This window comes from Camelus bactrianus, chromosome 10, assembly GCF_048773025.1.
Source record: "Camelus bactrianus isolate YW-2024 breed Bactrian camel chromosome 10, ASM4877302v1, whole genome shotgun sequence".
NCBI lineage: Eukaryota > Metazoa > Chordata > Mammalia > Artiodactyla > Camelidae > Camelus > Camelus bactrianus.
The window spans coordinates 17,948,981-17,967,606 of NC_133548.1; the positions used below are offsets into that span (position 1 = coordinate 17,948,981).

At 36.2% G+C, this 18,626-nt stretch overlaps 1 long non-coding RNA gene across 3 annotated transcripts in view; it reads right to left on the bottom strand.

Annotated features, from left to right (window-relative positions):
• Positions 1–18,626, bottom strand: part of LOC141578846 (uncharacterized) — a 104,679-nt gene that overhangs the window by 44,159 nt on the left and 41,894 nt on the right. The window contains exons 2-3 of one of the 3 annotated variants that reach the window (XR_012509615.1): positions 17,155–17,213; positions 8,450–8,569 (exon numbers count right to left, since the gene is read on the bottom strand). This is a non-coding gene — a long non-coding RNA (uncharacterized LOC141578846). Of the gene's footprint in view, positions 1–8,449; positions 8,733–17,154; positions 17,214–18,626 lie in introns of all 3 variants that reach the window. The other 2 variants (XR_012509616.1, XR_012509617.1) reach the window with 2 other exon arrangements.

Genomic DNA, 18,626 nt, shown 5'->3' on the forward strand with positions numbered 1-18,626 from the left:
AGTGATTATTTCCTCTCTCCAGCTATTGAAATAGTTCCCTAAAGTCCCAACCTTTATTTAGCCCCTTCTCTAATCCATTCATTGATCTTTAGTCAGAGTGGTCTTTAAAATATGTAGATCAGATCATGCAAGTATCCTTTTTAAAAATGTGACTTTCCACTACTTTTAGGATTAAATAAAATGCTGACATGGCTTACACTGACACGTGTGGTTTGGCCACTTCCTGTCTCACACCGTTCCTATCTAAGCATCCTCACTCTGCCTACCACCACTACTACCTTGCTTTAGCCACACACTTTTTAGTTCTTTCTATTTACCATTATCTCCCTCTTTGCTCTCCACCACATTTTATTACACTGTCTATATTCTCTGCAAGCGATACCCTTTTCTCCCCTCATGACTATTTTATTATCCTTTCATTTTTATCACTCACTTAGGGAAATCTCTGATGTCTCTGAGTGGGTTAAACCTTCCTGTATGGACTGGCAGTGTACACTGAATTTCTTCCTAGCCCTTGTCACAGTTGAATTTTACATTTCCTTGTTTAGATATTTAATTCATGTCAATTTTCCCTATTAAATTGTAAGTTCCATGAGGGTAGAGTCATGTCTCATCATTGTTTTCCCCAGAGTTTGGAACAGAGTCAGCACTTAATAAATGTTTGTTGAATGAATGAATGAAAGTCTCTTATAGCCAACTCTGCATGGCAGCTGTCTGAAATAAAATAGGGTTTACTCCTGAAAGTGGCAAACAGTGGTTCCTGCATATTTTTAAAAGTTTTGAATATGTCCCTGCAGGGTAACATATAACTATAGAAATACAGAGAAATAGGGAAGCTAAAGAGATTCAATTCAAAGTGCATTTCTAAAGGTAGCCTGCAACAGTCTAGTTCGGTCATGAAGACAGAGCCACTACAAAAAAAAAAAAAAGATGAAAATGCTTTAAATCAGGAACTAGCATGCATGGGAATGTGGGAGTAGCTGGGAAGTGGAGGCTATAGTAAGAGAACTGGAGAAGCAATCACTAACCATTCCAAAGCACTGTCGCAGATAGAATAGTGGGAACTTTTGAGGAAGTTTGAGAAACCACTTGAGTCTGGCTATTGCAAAGAGGAAGCCCACCAAAGAGCAAGTCCTGCTAAACTGCTGTGATTGCAGAGTGGGGAGCTTCTGGGGAGGTCTGGAAGCTGCATTGCCGGACCCTTATGACCTCTTAAGATTAATGACTTCAGCTTCATTTGTACTCTCCAGCTCTCCTGGGAGGTGCTCTCATTGGCAAATCCTGGCTTAAAACCACATAAGAAAAAGATTCTGGGAAGCAGCAAAAGTGGTGGTGGTGCTGAAAATTTGGCAGTAGACTGCATTGCCAAGGAAGGCTATTGCTTGATTGTTTTCTGGGGCTTTCTCTGGGCACATCATTGTGAACTGGAACTACTAAATTCAGTCCTGAGTTCCACTCTACAATTTGACTTTTTTTTTTTTTTTGAGGTCTCATGGTTGTAGATTAAAATAAAGATAAGTTTTAACATATACTGATTAATCTTCCGGTGAAACCCAGATATTCTGGTCTTTGGGATGATTTTCAAAAGGGCAGATAATATATGACCTGAGTCTAAAGGGTTATTAGACAGTACATGAGCCTGACTGGTCTTGTAACTATATGCAGCCATTTCTCCTCTTTGGAGATACCTCATCTATTAAGGAAACGAAATCCCTCTCCTCCATGGTACAATAATGGTAATAATAACTACAGTGCTTGTTTATGGAATGCTTTCCATGTATGATGTTCATGATTTATGTACATTAGCTCTTACCCATACAATTACCCAGGAAGAATGAAGATACAGAAGCAGCAATGCATCTTTGGGTTGTTATGAATTTTAAACATCTGTTACGCACCTAGAATATTGCCTAGTACAGAATTGACATTCAGGTAACCTGCCCTATGCCAGTAAATGGTGGTGTAAAGATTCAACACTTTGTTCATCACGGACTTTTTTAAAGGTAGACATAATGCTAATATAATCCTCATGAATAATAGTGATTAATTGTAAAAAGAAAGAAAATTACAAATGCTTTATTTAGTATTTTGGTTCTCATGTATTCTTGGCATTCGTCTAGCATGGACATCTCCATACACAAGTCAATAATGAATAATAGGGATAGCATACTACCCTAATCTTTGTGGTTAATTTTCTTTTTTCAAAGTATTTTCACATATGTAACCTCATTTTGTCCCCTCAATAATCCTTTAAGATAGGTTGGCCAATAATTATTATCTTCATTTTATAGGTGTGGAAACTAAAACTCTTAGCTGGTTAATGAAGAAAAAAGAAATTATATTTATTGGGTTCTTCAATGTATGAGGAATTTTTAGGTTCTACTACAGTCATAGGAGTTTACCCTTTTACAGATACGAAATAGAGACTAATAATTTAAATAACTAAATAAAGGTTGACAACTGATGAAGATATTCAGTCTGATAATTCAAACTCAGTGCTTGTCTGGCCTCAAAGCCATTATTCTTTCCATTACATCTTAGTATTTGAAGTGTTATAACCAGTCAAGGATGTATCCTAAACTAGGATCTTGAATCTCAGCTCTTTTTCCAGACTGGTAGTGTAATCAACAAGATATTGTTCTACCAAAAACTCTACTTATAGCAAATATTATGAAATTAACCATTAGAAAGAGAGTTGGAACTGTGCTTTGCTGGTATTTTATTCAACACAATATTGTAGAAAGGATGCCATTCAATTGATTAGGCATGTTCCTTTGTCTTTAATGAAAAAATTAGGTAATATAATTTCAGCTATTTCATGTTTGCTTTTGTTTTATTTTATTTTTCATTATTTTTGTTTCTTCTTAATAGTGTTCTGTTGTTTGTGTGCTTGTTAGCGTGCACACATTTATACATCACACATATGCACATCTAATTGGCCTCTAACTAAACAAATATTTCTATTTTGTATGCTGAGAGTTCTAGTTACAGTAGATAGCAAGGGATTAAGATAGTGGTTACCTCTGCCTTCCATCTGGGAAATGAGACTGTTTAAAACATCCCAGCCTCTGGAATGGACTTTGCAATTTCTCCTTATCTGAAAGGTTACTCATTCCCACCTTTAAACTTGCTAAGCAATTTACCTCAATAATACCCCTTGATTCAGAGCTCCATAGGTTAATTTTACATTATGTAAAGATCATTTTCCTTTGATCTAAACACTGTCATAGTCTTGTATTACGGGACAAGATTCATCGGATTACACCATTAGTTTTTTTTATATCGTTCTCGTTATTTCACATATCTTTACCTCATCTTCTCTTATTATTCCCCGTTTCAGAGTCTCTTAAATCACATGCCACATGCAGAATGCATTTTAAAAGTTCTTTGAAAAGCTAAATTGCTCTGAGTTTAGAAATTGGCATAAACACTATTAATAATAGCTTCTCCATGCTATAAAGAAGTCTACCTTAATTATGGGCACACACACAATGAAAGGATCTTAAAGTCACAGCATTATAGTTAGAAATGATCTTAGTAGTCTGTTTTCTGTGGGAGTGGGTTCAAAAAATGCTTTTGCATTTGGAAATTGGAGTATTATTGGTGTCCAACAGAGAGAACAATTTTTTTGTGGAGTGATAGAGTTGAAGGCAGATTCCCATATACTGAAGAGGACCAGTGGAAGTCAAAGTAGAGGTGGATGGTAGACTATACTTAGTATTTAATAGAGAAGACATGGCAGCTTTCAGGAGAATTAGGGTTGACAGAAGGATCTCGAAGGGAATAGATGATGCATACATTAATTCTTGAACAGATTGAAATTATTTCATAAATGAAATGCATTTAGTATGGTTATTTGGTCATTTACTGATTCACCTCAATAAACTACTGAGTACTTAAAAAAAATCTCATAGCTGCACATACCCCTCCTTCTTTCCTTCCTTCCTTCCTTCCTTCCTTTCTTCCTTCCTTTCTTCCTTCCTTGTCTCCCTCCCCTTCTCTCATTAACAGTAGTTGTTGAGCACACCGTATATCCCTGCAGAGTGTGAATCTCTGATAGTATATGATGAGGACATATTTCATGCAACAATATCATGATGTATCAACCTAAAACCACTGGTTTAAAGAAGAGAAGAGGAAAGGGAACCATGACTTGTTTTTAGTTAGTTCATTTGGTTCTAAGTGATCTCGAGTCATTTCAAAACACTTCGAGTCATATCCTTATTAGCCTGTTCCACAACGTTGCTTGGGATAAGTATCAGGCTTATAGGTTTGTATTTTCCAAATCCACAATGGGGTGGGGGAGAGGATTTCCCTGTCTGTAATCTGTCATTTCTCCAGTTCCCTGTGAATTTTCAGAAATTTAACACTGTGACTCTGCAAACATATCTGGGTTTCAGCATTCTGTTGTCTGATTCATTCCGGCCCAGAGACTCTTACTATCTTTTCATCTATCTTAACTTCTATTTTTCAATTCAGTTTAAAGACTATTCTTTTTACAAAATCAAAAACAAAACCCAAAAGAAAATAAAATTATAATAGTACAATAATTCAACTATTTTTCCTATCTCTTTTAAAATGCTTTTAAACTTTCAGTTTTCAAAAATAGTTCAAAACTATTTTTCTGAACCATTTGAGAGGAAGTTGTAGTCATGATGCTTCAATTCCCTTGAATACTTCAGTGTGTAATCCTTGCAAATAAGGACACTCTCTTATGATTTCAATGCAACTATCAAAATAAGGAAATTAACATGGATAATTACTACTACTTAATCCACAGAACTCATTCAGCTTTTGCCAGTTATCCAAAATCATGTGTTTCAGTTCTTTGTCATAGTTCTTTTAATAGTCTCTTTAATTTAATTTTTTTTGAGAGAGAGGAGATAATTAGTTTATTTAATAGCCTCTTTTTTTGGGGGGGGTGGAGGTAGTTATGTTATTTTGGGAGGAGAGGTAATTAGGTTATTAATTTAACTTTTTTTTTTTAAGGAGATACTGGATTTGAACCCAAGACTTCCTGCTATGCATGCACTCTACCACTGAGCTATATCCACCTCCCCCCAATAGTCTCTTTTAATTTGGAAAAATTTCTTTAGTTTTTCCTTGGCTTTTATAATTTTGATTTTTTAAAGTTTACAAGCCAGTTAATTTGTATGTTTCTCAGTTAGGGTTTTTCTGATGCTTCCTCATGATTAGATTGAGGTTATGCAGTTTGGGTGTGGATATCAACGTGATCTTTTCATTCATTGCATCCTAACAGGTTGTGTGCAATTTCAGTTGGTCTAGTTATTAGTCACGTTGACTTTGATCACTTCTACCACCCTGTAGTGACTCTTTTACTTTTATATTAATAAGTATTTTTGGAAAGTACTGTGAGACTCTGTAAATACCCCATCTACATCCAAATTTCATTCATAAGTCATTGCATGTATTGGTAGTTTTTGGCTAAATTATTATGATGGTGATTGTCAAATGATGATTTTGTAATATCATTCTTTCAACATTAGTTGGCATTCCATTGTCAATAAATAATTTCTCTTCTCATTGTTTAATTTGCCTATTTATATCAGTTTGACCCATGGATTTCCACTTTACTTAATTAGTTATCATCTATGATTATTGTTACCAAAAACTTTGGCATCATTCTTCAGTGTTCTTTTCCTCATACCCCACAATCTAATCCATCATTAACAACTGTTGGAGGTATCTACAAATCACATTTGACATCTTTCATTTTTGCTACTACCAAGGTAGTTTAAGCTATCTTTATCTTTCTTCTAATTGATTTTAGTGACCTCTTGACTGGTCTCCTTGCCCCACCCTCCTTGCTTGTCTCTGAAAAACAATCAGTTTTTCACATAGCAGCTGAATGGTCTCTTCAAAATGCAAATCATATCGTGTCACTCACTTCTTTGCTTAAAGTCACCTTGTGACTTTCTGTTGCCCTTGGAGTGAAAGCCAAATTCATTACCCTAGACAATTCTAAAAGATTTATCCCTACATAACTCTCAGACATTATTTGATTTATTTCTGTGCTTTACTCATCATATACCAACTATTTATGGTATTAAAACTCTTTTGGGTATATGCCTAATTTATTACTTTCCTAGGTTTTGGACTTGCTGATCACATTTCTTCATTTGGTTTGCTTCTCTTCCCTTTCAGGCAGCAGTTTAAACCTTACTCATCAGAAAAGTCTGCCTTGACCACCTAAATTAAAATAGCTCCTCTTGCTAGACTGTGACACACTGCAAATATTTCTGTATCCCCTATTGCTGTGTCCCCAGGGCTGAACAAATGCCTGGCACAAAGCAGGCATGCGATGAGTATTTGTTGGATTTAAAAAAGAATTATTTATTTATTTATTTATTTTACTTTGGGGGAAGGGTAATTAAGTTTACTTATTTATTTTTAGAGGAGGTGCTGGAGATTGAACCCAGGACCTTGTGTATGCTAAGCATGCACTCTACCACTTGAGGTATAACCTCCCCCCGCCCTGTTGAATGTTGTTTTGATATTGTCTGTTCCCATTACACCACCTTCCTCAAGTAGGTGAGTAGTTCTTTCTTATTTTATTTATGTAAATATAAATAAAATAAATGTAAATGTAAAATAAGTAATGACTATAAATTAAAAGTACTATCTTTTGTCTTCAATATTTTTCATAGGCTCAGATTTTGGGAAGCTATGTACAAAGATGATGCGATGGCCCTGTTATCAATGATGTCAAAAAGATTGGTATAAAGCTATAAGAATATGTGAAGGATTGATGTGCATTACATGCTAGTGAGGAAAATAAAAGATTCAAGGAAAATTCTTGGTTTTTTATTTAAGCAAGTGACACTTAGTTGGATCATCACCAGAATCACTATTTATCTAGTTCTGAGATTATCAGAGAGTTCCCTGTATACCTGTAACTCCTACATAGCTGGATGTTTGTTCTAAACATTCTCTCATCTCTTATGAGTAATTTTCCTCTTGGGAGTTTCTGACCCCAACATCATATACTTTTCCTTTGAAATTTTAGAAATCTGCCTTTCTAAATTCTGGGTTAAGTAGCTGATAATCTAATATCTTTTGTTTGTTAATTGGATAATTTCACTTACAAAATTCCATGGTGACACCACTAAACTCCCCAAATTCCTATGATTACATATCACCAATGGTTTCCCCACAATCCAGTCCAGATAGTCTTTTTGTCTCCTCTGATTTCCAAAAGATGGAATGGCCAAAAAGGAAGGGAAACATTTACCAGGCTCTACTTCTAGGACAATGAGACTTGCATATGTCAGGAGAATTTTTTTTTTATTGTATTTTATACATTTGCAAACTGTGCCCTTTGTTAAAAGAGTCTGGAGTCAGAAATGTACACAAAAATGCTATAAAAATCCTTTTGAAATACTTCTTACTAAACAAACTTTGCAAATTTGGTGAGAACCCCGGATGTGTGCTGTGTCTTTGTAGGTTTGAGTTTTCTCAACTAGCAATGCATTCATGGTTCTTTCTAATTAATATTAGGTTACACATTTTATAAATTATTCTGATTTATAATGTTTTTTAAAAATTTTGCGCATGAACACAAGTGGATTCATGAACTATTTTGCTTACCATCCTGTAAGATTCTTTACTGTCTTATTTATTTTTATACATACACTGCTAGATATATGAATGGATGGATAACCTATTTTAAAAGCATTATGCCTTCTTTCCATTGTACATACTGGGTAGAACATAACTTCATTTTTAAACTGAATTTTAAGGTGATTTCTTGACATAAGTGCGTACTGCCCTTTGAATTGGACTAACAAAATATTGCCAAGGGAAAATTTTGAAAATCACTTTGGGTGTCAGATGAAGGATGGGTTGTAAAGGGGCAAGAGAGGAGGCAAAGAGGCCAGTATGAGACTATTGCAATCATATTGGTGAGAGATGATGGTGGCTTGAACTAGGATAGTAGCAGTGGAGGTGGAGAATAGTGAACAACTTCAGAATATGCTTTTGAGGTGCTATCAATTGTGCTTGCTTATGGGTTGCATGTAGGTGCTGAGGGAAAAAAGGGGGACATGTTGAAATAAATTGTTAAATTTATTTACAAAGCAAAACCAGATACATTTTTTTTCTCCTCTGCGTATTATTTTAAGTTGAAATGCTAGTTCACTCAGATAAAATTTAATTTATTAGGCATATGACAAAACAAATATATTTAATAATCATGTCTCCTAGGGCAATTTAGGAGGTCAATGAATCCTCTGAAACTGCATGCAGAATTTTAAATTTATCTATGTGTTTTTACTAGGAAGAAAGTCTACAACTTTCATCATGTTCTCAATGAAGTTTTTGAATAAAAACAGATTAAAAGCTTCTATTAGCCTGTTATCCCATAAAATGCTATATAGCAAGTCACTTCAAAACTCAGTGGCTTAAATCACCATCATTTGTTCTTACTCACATGCTTGTGTGCCGGTCAGAATCATTCTGCTGATCTTGGGCCGGGCTGGGCCCTGCTCCAGGTCATGGGTTCAGATCAGAGTTACTCCTGTGTCACTGATCCTTCTGGGTCCAGTGAGTCCTTGGGATATGTTGTTTTCATGGTGGAAGAAGTACAAGAGTGAAAGGCCAAGCACATTTCAATCTTCTGCTTGCATCGTGTCTGCTGACATTCCATTGGTCAAAGTAAATCACATAGCAGATTCCAAAGACAAGGAATTCAGTGTATCTTTAAGTGGGAGGGCCTATAAAATCACATGGTAAAAGGATATCCAAAAGTTCCAAGGCAAACTAATATCTTGTTTATTTCTGATTTTTTATTTCCCTTTCCAAATTTGTACTACTGAAAAAAGTTAAGTTGGCATTTTATGGAGAATGAATGTACGAGTTTCTCTCACTTTTAAAGCACTTCCTCCCTGGGCTTTGTATTTGAGATCTTCCTCAACTAAAGTCTTTATCTTTGGATGTAGCTTGGTGAAGGCTTTTGTGAAATCCTGAAGGTTTATCTTTCTAATGAGCTTAGCTCAATATCCAACCTGAGGACCTGCTAAGATGAAAGATTTTTGCCCTGCTTGACTGTATGCTTCATTCTGACAGTGTAGTCAGATCTTAAAGAAGCAAAAACCCAATAAAACCAACATACAGACACACAGACACAGACACACATGGACACACACAGACACACACACCCCAGTGTCTATAAAGACATATTTCTACTCCTTGCAATACCATTTCAGTTTTCCAGCAGTTGGGTATCCCTGGAGCATTCAATGAAAGTCTCTCAAAACTCAGAATATCTTCTCTATTCCTCTAACTTTAAATCATTCCAAGAAGGAAATACCTTGTTTTGCCTCTTTTAAATAAAAATGCAAGCAGTAAGATGATCTACTTACAAAATCAGCTAGCAGATTCTCCTGTCTACCTCAGCTGACAGGATTAAAACTCATCTGTGGAATCAGAAACCCCCTGCAATCGCATCCAACCAGACGTCAATCAGAACTGAGGCATCTGAAAGCCTCTTGGTTTCAGATGTATTAAAAAAAATTTCCTTTCATTCCCTAGATCTTTCTTGAAGAATAAACTGTGCATTTTCTTGAGAGCATCTCCTCTGGTGTGTACATGCGGTTTTTAATCTTTTCCTCTCACCAGGGCAAAGATTGAAGCGATCTGTAATTAATGACTTGAAAAATATTTAGCTGGATTTAAAGAAAGAGACCCAAACAGTAAAAAGCTCCATATAACTGTCTCCTTTAATTGAAGGAATGCCAAAGAATTCTGTAAAAATTGCCAAAATACTGAGGCAGTTCCACATTGACTCGTACAAGGGCTGTGGAGGCCTGCATATCACTATTTTAGTGGCTTTCTGGACCCAGGTTACAGAGTCAAGATGATCTAAAGATGATCAATAATTAATCCTGAATGTTTGAGATATGTTTTTATTTGGTTGTGGGGGAATGACCTAAATGACCTGTTTGCATCTCTTCCAATTTAGACCAAACCAAGTTGACTTTATTAAATAGGATTCTCTTTCTCCCTCAAAACTGTCTGTGTTTAGGGAAAAGTATATAAATATATCTCTGCCTATCAATTACTCTCATTATAGAATATGTGGAGAAAAATCTTGCAAGATCTTTCTTTGGCATAGGAGTAAGTAGACAACCTAATTTTTTAAATTGAAGTATAGTCAGTATACAATGTTGTGTCAGTTTCTGGTGAACAGCATAATGTTTCAGTCATACATATATATATAAATATATTCATTTTTGTATTCCTTTCCATTATAGGTTACTATGAGGTATTGAATATAGTTCCCTGTGTTATACAGTATAAACTTGTTGATTATCTATTTGACAAACTAATTTTAAATTCATCAAAACATAAGGGAATACATATGGGGCTCTGAGTCAGAATGGTTTGCATTTGGACCCTGACTCGCTGGCTTACTTACTTTGTGACCTTGGGTTAGTGAGTAAACTGGTTTAGTCTCGGTTTCCTTCAAAGCTTTTTGTGGGGTCATGGGAAATTATGCACGTATAGTCAGTTCTCAGTCTGACTGCTGACAAAAAGTAAGCATTTTAAAACATTGTTTGATAATAAATTGTTCTATCTACTGGCTTTGTTTAAGTCTTCAGAAATAAGTGGTGGCATGGGCTATGAAAATGAGTGAAGTATTAGTTTAATTTGTTGATCAAAACTAACATTTGAATGTACTATGCAAAAAGCCTCATTCTACCTTTTGGGTGACATTAAACATTCTTTTTAGTGGGTTTTCTAATGAAATGACATCCTCAAAGCAACTTGTAAATAAATGCTTCTCACTACATTCTGACCAAAGTATGAGAATGGAGGCCACATAGTCAAAGGGTGATCAGTCAGGTGGATTATTCTTAAAAGAATTCCTGGAGGGGGAAAATTTAGAACCCGATTTTAAATAGGTAGAAAGGAACAGGAAGGCATTTCCTCTCTTAATCACTTATCTTTTATTTACCTGATCCTGTGTGAAATGAGGGAATCAAAGGAGGAAAAACAAAGTCCCTAAGCAAGCAGAGCCTCTGGCCTAATACATGTTTGTGTCGAAACTTAGTGCTGTGCAGAAAATGCCTGATAAATCTATTTCATGGTAGTTGCAGGTTTGACTGGGAAAATAAGAAACGATGCTGGTGGTCTGGGTGGAAGCACTTGGGAAAAAATTTCAGAGGCCATCCTGAGAAATCTGAGAAAAATTTAGTAGGGAAAAATAACGGAGGACTCTAATAGGTTCTTGATAGTTTTGTAGGAAGAAGTGGAATGATCTGAATAGTGTTGCAGAATGCTAACATAGGCAGCTTTACGTGCAGTTGATTAGATAAGGGCAAGATTGGGGTTAATAGGATTATAATATACATTATATTGCAGGAAAACTTCATGTTTTACATATGTTCTCTAGGGAAAATAATTATTCTCTTCATTTGTGGAGTGTGAGAGAGTAAGTGAATAGTGAATGAGACCTAGAAGCAGCACCAGATCACCCAGTGGGTCATTCCAGAAGCTGATTATGAGAATCTTGTTCACATTTTACCAATATCTGGACTTATGACTGATTATGTCTCTGTCCTTCAATTCTTAGTTTATTGGCAAGAATTTTAAAAAGGAAATGATCAGGATTCTACCTCCAATGGGAGGGTATCTAGTCAACTTACCTATTTCTGGGACAGTGGTTCACAGTCAGAGTGAGAGAAACTGATATTCAAGTATTTTAGAAACTGAAAATGATGTTTACTTTACAGAAATAGAGATAAGGTGGGGACAAAAATCCTTTACTGTTGTTCAGGGACAAACTAGATTTGATATTTTATATTTTCTCATGAATTTCTCAGAAAGGTACGTAAGGTATTTTTTTTTTCTTTAAATCTTAGAGTGGTATTTATGTATTATATCAAGTGTTATTTATAATACCTGTTTTATTGACTGAATTGCATCCCCTCATTCATATGTTGAAACCCTAGTCCCCAGTGTAAATGTACCTGGAGACAGGACCTTTAAAGAGGTATTTAAGGTTAAATGAGGTCGTAAGAGTGAGGCCCTAATCCAGTTAAACTAGTGCCCTTATAAGAACAGAGACTTTAGGAATGCATGTGTAGAGAGAAAAGGCCACATGAAGACACAGCAGAAAAGGCCATCTGCAAGCCAAGGAGAGAGGCCTCAAGAGAAACCAAACTTGCCAGCACCTTAATCTTGAACTTCAAGCCACAAGAACTGTGAAAATAAGTTTCTGTTGTTCAAGCCACCTCATCTGTGGTATTTTGTTGTGAGAGCTCTAACAGACTAATACAAACTCTATATACAAAACATAAATGTGATATTTAAATGAAATATTACAATGCCTATTTTACATTTTTTTTAGGCAAGCAGTCTCTACTGAGCAGGTACTGGGCAATATCTCTCACTATACATTATTTTATTTGTCTCAGTTTTGCTTTCTGATAGTTATTTTTCTTTCCTGAGGTCAAATAGCTAGAAAGTAGCAAATCCCAATCCAATTAAATTCCAAATTTCAGTTTACAAGTATAATTATTTTTCCATAATTTTATGCTAGTTCCATTGAGTGGAATCTGCAACTGCATTTCAACTCACCACCATCATTATGTGGTATTTGGAGATAGAATTATCATGCTGTCCAGAATTATAATGCTGTCTCCTTAGTTCTCTTTCTTGAATTCAGACATGTACTCCTACCACATAGCAACATTGGTCAGCTGAAAACAGTGAGCATCTGGTTTTGCTGCAGGCAGCAAGCACATCACTTTCTATGAACACACATATTTTGAACTCATGGTTAGGAGACCCTTGCATCATGTTTCAATTTAACGGCTATTACTTCTTGTTCAAAAGTCTTGCTGTGTGTTCAGCTTTCGCTCCAAATGTCAGAGGGGAATGGGAAACTGAAGTGCTGTAAAACACTTGGAGCCTTCATTTATTACAGAGTAATTAGAGAATCAAAGGGGAGGAAAGAGCAGGTCTTTTGTTTCCAAACCGTGGAGAACTAGAGTGTACAGAATGAACCAAATAGACACTGGGGATTGAGATTTTTTTTCATGTGCCGAAGAATAAGGTTCATAGGAGCAGGACTGATGTGAAACTTACCATGTCATGAATAATGTAGATTAGGATAATGCAAAAGCAGAGGTTTGTTCACTAAATGCTGAACCTCTAGAATAAGGACTTTGATGAAACTCTCCAGGTGATGTGCAGCCAGTTTGGGAGTTTTATCTAAAGGATATCTCTCATTTCCAGATAATTAACATTCCAATTGACCCTGTCATTGACTACAAGTTTGGGACCTTCTCCTTTATATTGTACCAATTGTTCTCTCTCTCTCCCTCCACCCACAACACAACAGTTAAAGTGTACATGTAACAAGAAGTACACAGAGAGTAGGAGGGGAGCTTGTTTCCTTACTTAGCCACTGGATCATGACTATATACTTGAGAGTCCATTTTAAAGGGAAGAGGTCACATATATTATGTATGGAATTGCTTATGAACCACTGAACTTTTCACACAATTATCAATGCACTGGTGACTCCCTAATGAACCTGGAACTTCTTAACTTCTTGTTTAGTTGGAAAGCTCAGCTTATAGTGCATGAGGAATTGGAATTAGAGACTCCCAGACACTGTTTCTTTGGCTCCATTAAGGAAACATTTGGAGAGATGGCAGGAGGGGTGTCTCTAATAATGTTGGGGAATGTGCCAGAAAGGGTGAGTTACAAAATCCTCTAGGTCTACCGTCTTTTCCTTTGTATTGTTCTTGCTGTGAGATTAGGTGGGCATCCCAGTGACTCATTTTCAGTCCCTACAGTGTCTCTTTTGGTTTTGTTTTTCTCTCATGCTCTTGTCTCCATTGATGTGATAGTTAGGAATCTGACAAATGGTTGCCTTTGGATTCATGAAAGAAAATTCTATCCAAAGATGGGCCAAAAGCAGTCTATAAAGGATGCTGGATTAGCATTTTGGGATGATTTGTTGGAAAGATCAGAGTATTTTCATTTCCGATGAGATGGATTTGTCACAGCCCCAGAATGTATGTGTGTGTGTGTGTGTGTGTGTGTGTGTGTGTGTGTGTGTGAGAAAGAGAGAATTCATACTTTTAAAAGGCTTCTGACAAATATATTGTTTGTACAAGAATAGAAGTCTGTAGTTTGTATAGTGCTTTCCACGTAGATTATGTTATTTCATTCTCGTAACATCTCTATGATATAAATATTACCCTGTGTCGACAAATAAAGAGGCTGAAAAGCTAAGTGGCTTTGCCCAGCTGGTAGCTGGCATAAATATGGCTTGAATCTGTTTTCAGGCAAACATCATGCTCCAACAATGGTGCTACACTGAACATTTATACAGGGTCTGACCCAAACCATAGAATGCAGTACCCCTATTTACAGAAATTTAGTATAAAAAATAGAAACAGTTATTATTATTTTTTTACCCCTAAGAGTTATTAAGATTGGGCCTAATGATTTTGTTAAACCATTGGTTGCAGTGAAAGTTTTTTTTTTTCTCTCTCCTTTCTTTTAATATGGGTTTCTGGTTACAAAAACAATACACAGGTATTTGCTTTCAGCTCTGACATCAAGAAAGTTTGGAAGCCATCACTCTGTCTTTTCAACAAGAAGAAAACAAACAAAATGACTGACACTTATTGGACCCATCAGATAATTGAGGTTGTAGGGCAAACCATCACTCTGAAATTTGAAGAGGCTGGTGAATACTAGGAACCATAACTGGTAGGAAAATTTCAGTGGTAATTTTGATAAGTTGCTGAAGGCTGAGTATACTCTAGTGTGAAGTGAGAAACTCCTGGGAGACCAGTTTTGGTAGGGATTCCACAATTTTGTGCGTTTTATCTCCAGGAACTCCATAAGCATCTCATGGTAAGATCTGAGAAATATCCTCTTAAGGGTCTGTCTGGGGAAGTGATAAAATAATCATTGTGAAATATGTTAAGGACAACAAAGGATTACTCTCCAGAAGGAAGGACGTTACAAGAGTCTCATCACAGCTGGTGGATGATCATTCTTCCTCTTTTAGCACCCTTTAGTGTTCTCATCTCACCTGAGGTGGTGGGGGAGGGGGAAGCTTTGCCACGGGATCAACACTTGTGAAGATCACAATGCAGGAAGACAGACCCACCAAAGATGAGGATTTAATCATAAGAATATAGAGTCCTTCTTTTCTCCAATTCCTTGTGCCTACATCAACAGGACTCTAGTGTAACAGTATGTTCCAGTTGAAAGAGCTGTAAGACACAGACTCTCTCTGAGGAGCGTGGCCCAAAGTCAAGAGCAGAGACAAATACAAGGACATTTGAGGAATTTGAAACTTTTGGCACTTAACAGTTTCTAAAAACATTAAATCCTAGCCAGATTTATGTAAATCCTTACACTAAAGGCCTGTTTAAATTTTTGTTACCTAGTATAACATGTCCGTCTTTTAACAAAAAAGTATAAGGCAAGGGAAAAAAAAGGCTATAGAAACAAAGCAAACATCAGAACCAGACATGACACAGTGATTGGCTATATTCAACAGGGACTTTACAATAGCTGTCGTGAATATGTGAGGGGCTCTAATGGAAAAAGTACATAGCATATGAGAATATATGGGCAATATAAGCATAGAGATGAATAATCAAAGGAAAATCTGGAAATGAAGAACTGCATAGAAATGAGAGCCTTTGATGGGCTCATCAGTAAAGTAGACATAGCTAAGGAAACAATCAGTGAGCTTGAAGGTAAATCAACGGAAATTTTGCAAACTGAAATGCAAAAAAATAAAAAAAGAAGAAGAAGAGGAGAAGAAAAAAAAAACAGACTGGAACATTCAAGAACTGTAGGATGACTTCAAAAGACGTAAATACCAAAAGGAAAAGATAGAGAAAATAAAGCAGAAGAAATATTTGAACAATGGCTGAAATATTTCAAAACCACCTAAGCACCAATTCAGGAAGCTCAGAGAATGCTATGCAGAAAAATATCAAAGCAAAACAAAACTACACCTAGCATATCTATTCAAACTTCAGAAAACCAAAGAGAAGGAGAATATCTTGAAAGAACCTGGAGGGAAAAAAAAATCCTTACCTATAGAGAAACAAGGATAAGAATTATAGTGTGCTTCTCTTAAGAAAACATGCAAGCAAGAAGAGAAGAGTTCACCTTAAAAGTGCACTATTTAAGGTGCTGAAAATAAAACCCACCAATCTAGAATTCTATATCCAATGAAATGATGCTTTGAAAGTAGAGGCTTTCACAGACAGAAGAGAACTAAGAGAAGTCATCAGCAGCAGACCTGCCCTGCAAGAAATGTTAATTAATGCTCTTTAGGGAAAAGAGAAATTATATAGGTCAGAAACATGGATCTGTGTAAAGGAAGGAAGAATATCAGATAACTAATAAATGAGAGTAAAATAAAATATTTTAATTTTCTTAGTCTTAATTGATCTAAATAACTGATGATACTGACATTGAATTAGGTAATTACAGTATATGGATAAGTGAAATAAGTGACAGAGGTGTCGTGAAGGATCAACAGGAGGAATTAGAAATACCAGGCATTGCTTGTAATGGGAAGGTAAACATGACATTGGTCGGCATCATGAGTTGTCATTATCATCATCATCATCATTATTCAAAAGTGAACTGCTCCACATCCGTGGCCATCATTCTTTTCAAAGCCTCTTTCTTTTATTTGGGCTGTAATTTAAGATACCTGCACTACACATAAAGTAGTATAGTGTTATTTCAAAGCAGAATTAGATTAGTTAAAAATGTATATTGGAAACTCTGTATCAACCACTACAAATTTTAAGAGAGAAGTGTAAGTAATATGCTAACAGAAGAGATAAAAATGGAATCATATAAAATGCTTTATTAAAATCAGAGAAGGAAAAAGAAAAAGGCATAGAGGAAAGCAAATAAAATCTAAGTAGAAAACAGTTATAAACATGGTGCATATTAAACCAACTATACCAATAATCACTTTAATATAAATAGTCTAAATATTCCAACTAAAAGAGACTGTCATAATGGATAAAATGGCTTATTCTAGGATATGGCAGGATATATATGAGTCTGGAGAATCTTTTAGTACCAGAAAGTGAAGAACTGCTCTAAAAAACAAAATAAAATACTCACAATGATGTAAAATGTCAAAGGGACGCAGGAGCCAACTGAAGAGCTCCCGATGGCTACAGCTGGAACAATTTCAGCAAAAAAAAAAAAAAGGAGTGTTGGATTACATCCTAAAGTTTGAAGTAAATATCCATGAGTTCATACTGATATAAGTAAGTAACTAAATAAATAAATGCATAGTGGAAAACAAATTTCTCATGCAGAATTCCAAATAGTTTATGCTGATACACTGCCCCCAGGAAGGTGGGACACAACACCCCAATCTCTAAGTGCAGGCTGCTCACCGTGCTAAGCCCTCAATATTCAATAAATGTTAAATATACCTCCAAACTGTTCAAGGTATCATTATACCTTTTCTAAGCTAACATTGCTCCTGTATTAGTCTGCTTAGGCTGCCATAATGAGATAACATACACTGGATGTCTTAAGTAACATTTATTTTCTTGTGGTTCTGGAGGCTCAAAGTCCAACATCAAGGTGCATGAAAGGTTGAGTTCTGGAGATACCTCTCTTCCTATCTCTCTGTGTCCTCACATGGCCTTTCCTCTTTGTACGTGTGGAGAGAGAGAGATCTCCAGTGCATTGTCCTTTTCTTATAATGACACCAGTCCTGTCAGAGTAGAACCCCACTCTTATAACCTTATTTAACTTTAATTATCTCCTAAAAGGTCCTTTCTCTGTATATAGTAATATTGGGGGTTAGGTCTTCAACATACGAGTTTTGGGGGCACACAATTCAGTCTATAACAGCTCCTAAGTGGTGGAGTCAGGATCTAGGATCTAAACACAGTTTCATGTGCAATTTCAAAGCTACATCTGCCAACTGGCATTGCTTGTAATGGGAAGGAAAACATGACATTGGTCGGCATCATGGGTTGTCATCATCATCATCATCATCATTATTCAAAAGTGAACTGCTCTGTATCTGTGGCCATCATTCTTTTCAAAATCTTTCTTTTCTTAGGGCTGTGATTAGATCCCTTTCCTGAAGTGATGTCAAATGAATGTCAGAAGGAGCTAATGAATTGTGACAGCAGACTAACAGGGGCTGCCTAATAGTGAGAGGGTTTTGTCAGCTCCAGCTGTGCACATCTCTCCTAATAATACCAAACCTTTGATCCCAGCAACTTCCACACAGTCTGTTAGGATCCATGAATTCAGTCTTGTGAATGGCTGAGGTCATTTGGGGGTTTTTCTGAAGACTAAGGTTTATTTCTTTTTATGCTTGTATGGCCTTTGGTCAGTCTAGGTCTCTGTCTGTTCTTCCCTTGGTTTTATATCATAATCCCCACCACCCGTCTTTTTTGGTATGAGGTGCAATTTGTAGTCTTGTCTGAAGCTACCAGCTCACTTCACAGATGGTGAATTGCAGTTGAGAGTAATGGGCCTATTCGGTTCAGCCCAGAGAGTATATTAGTGTCTGATAGCCTATAACTGCTCAACATTAGACATCATTCACACTGCTCCAAGGTCAT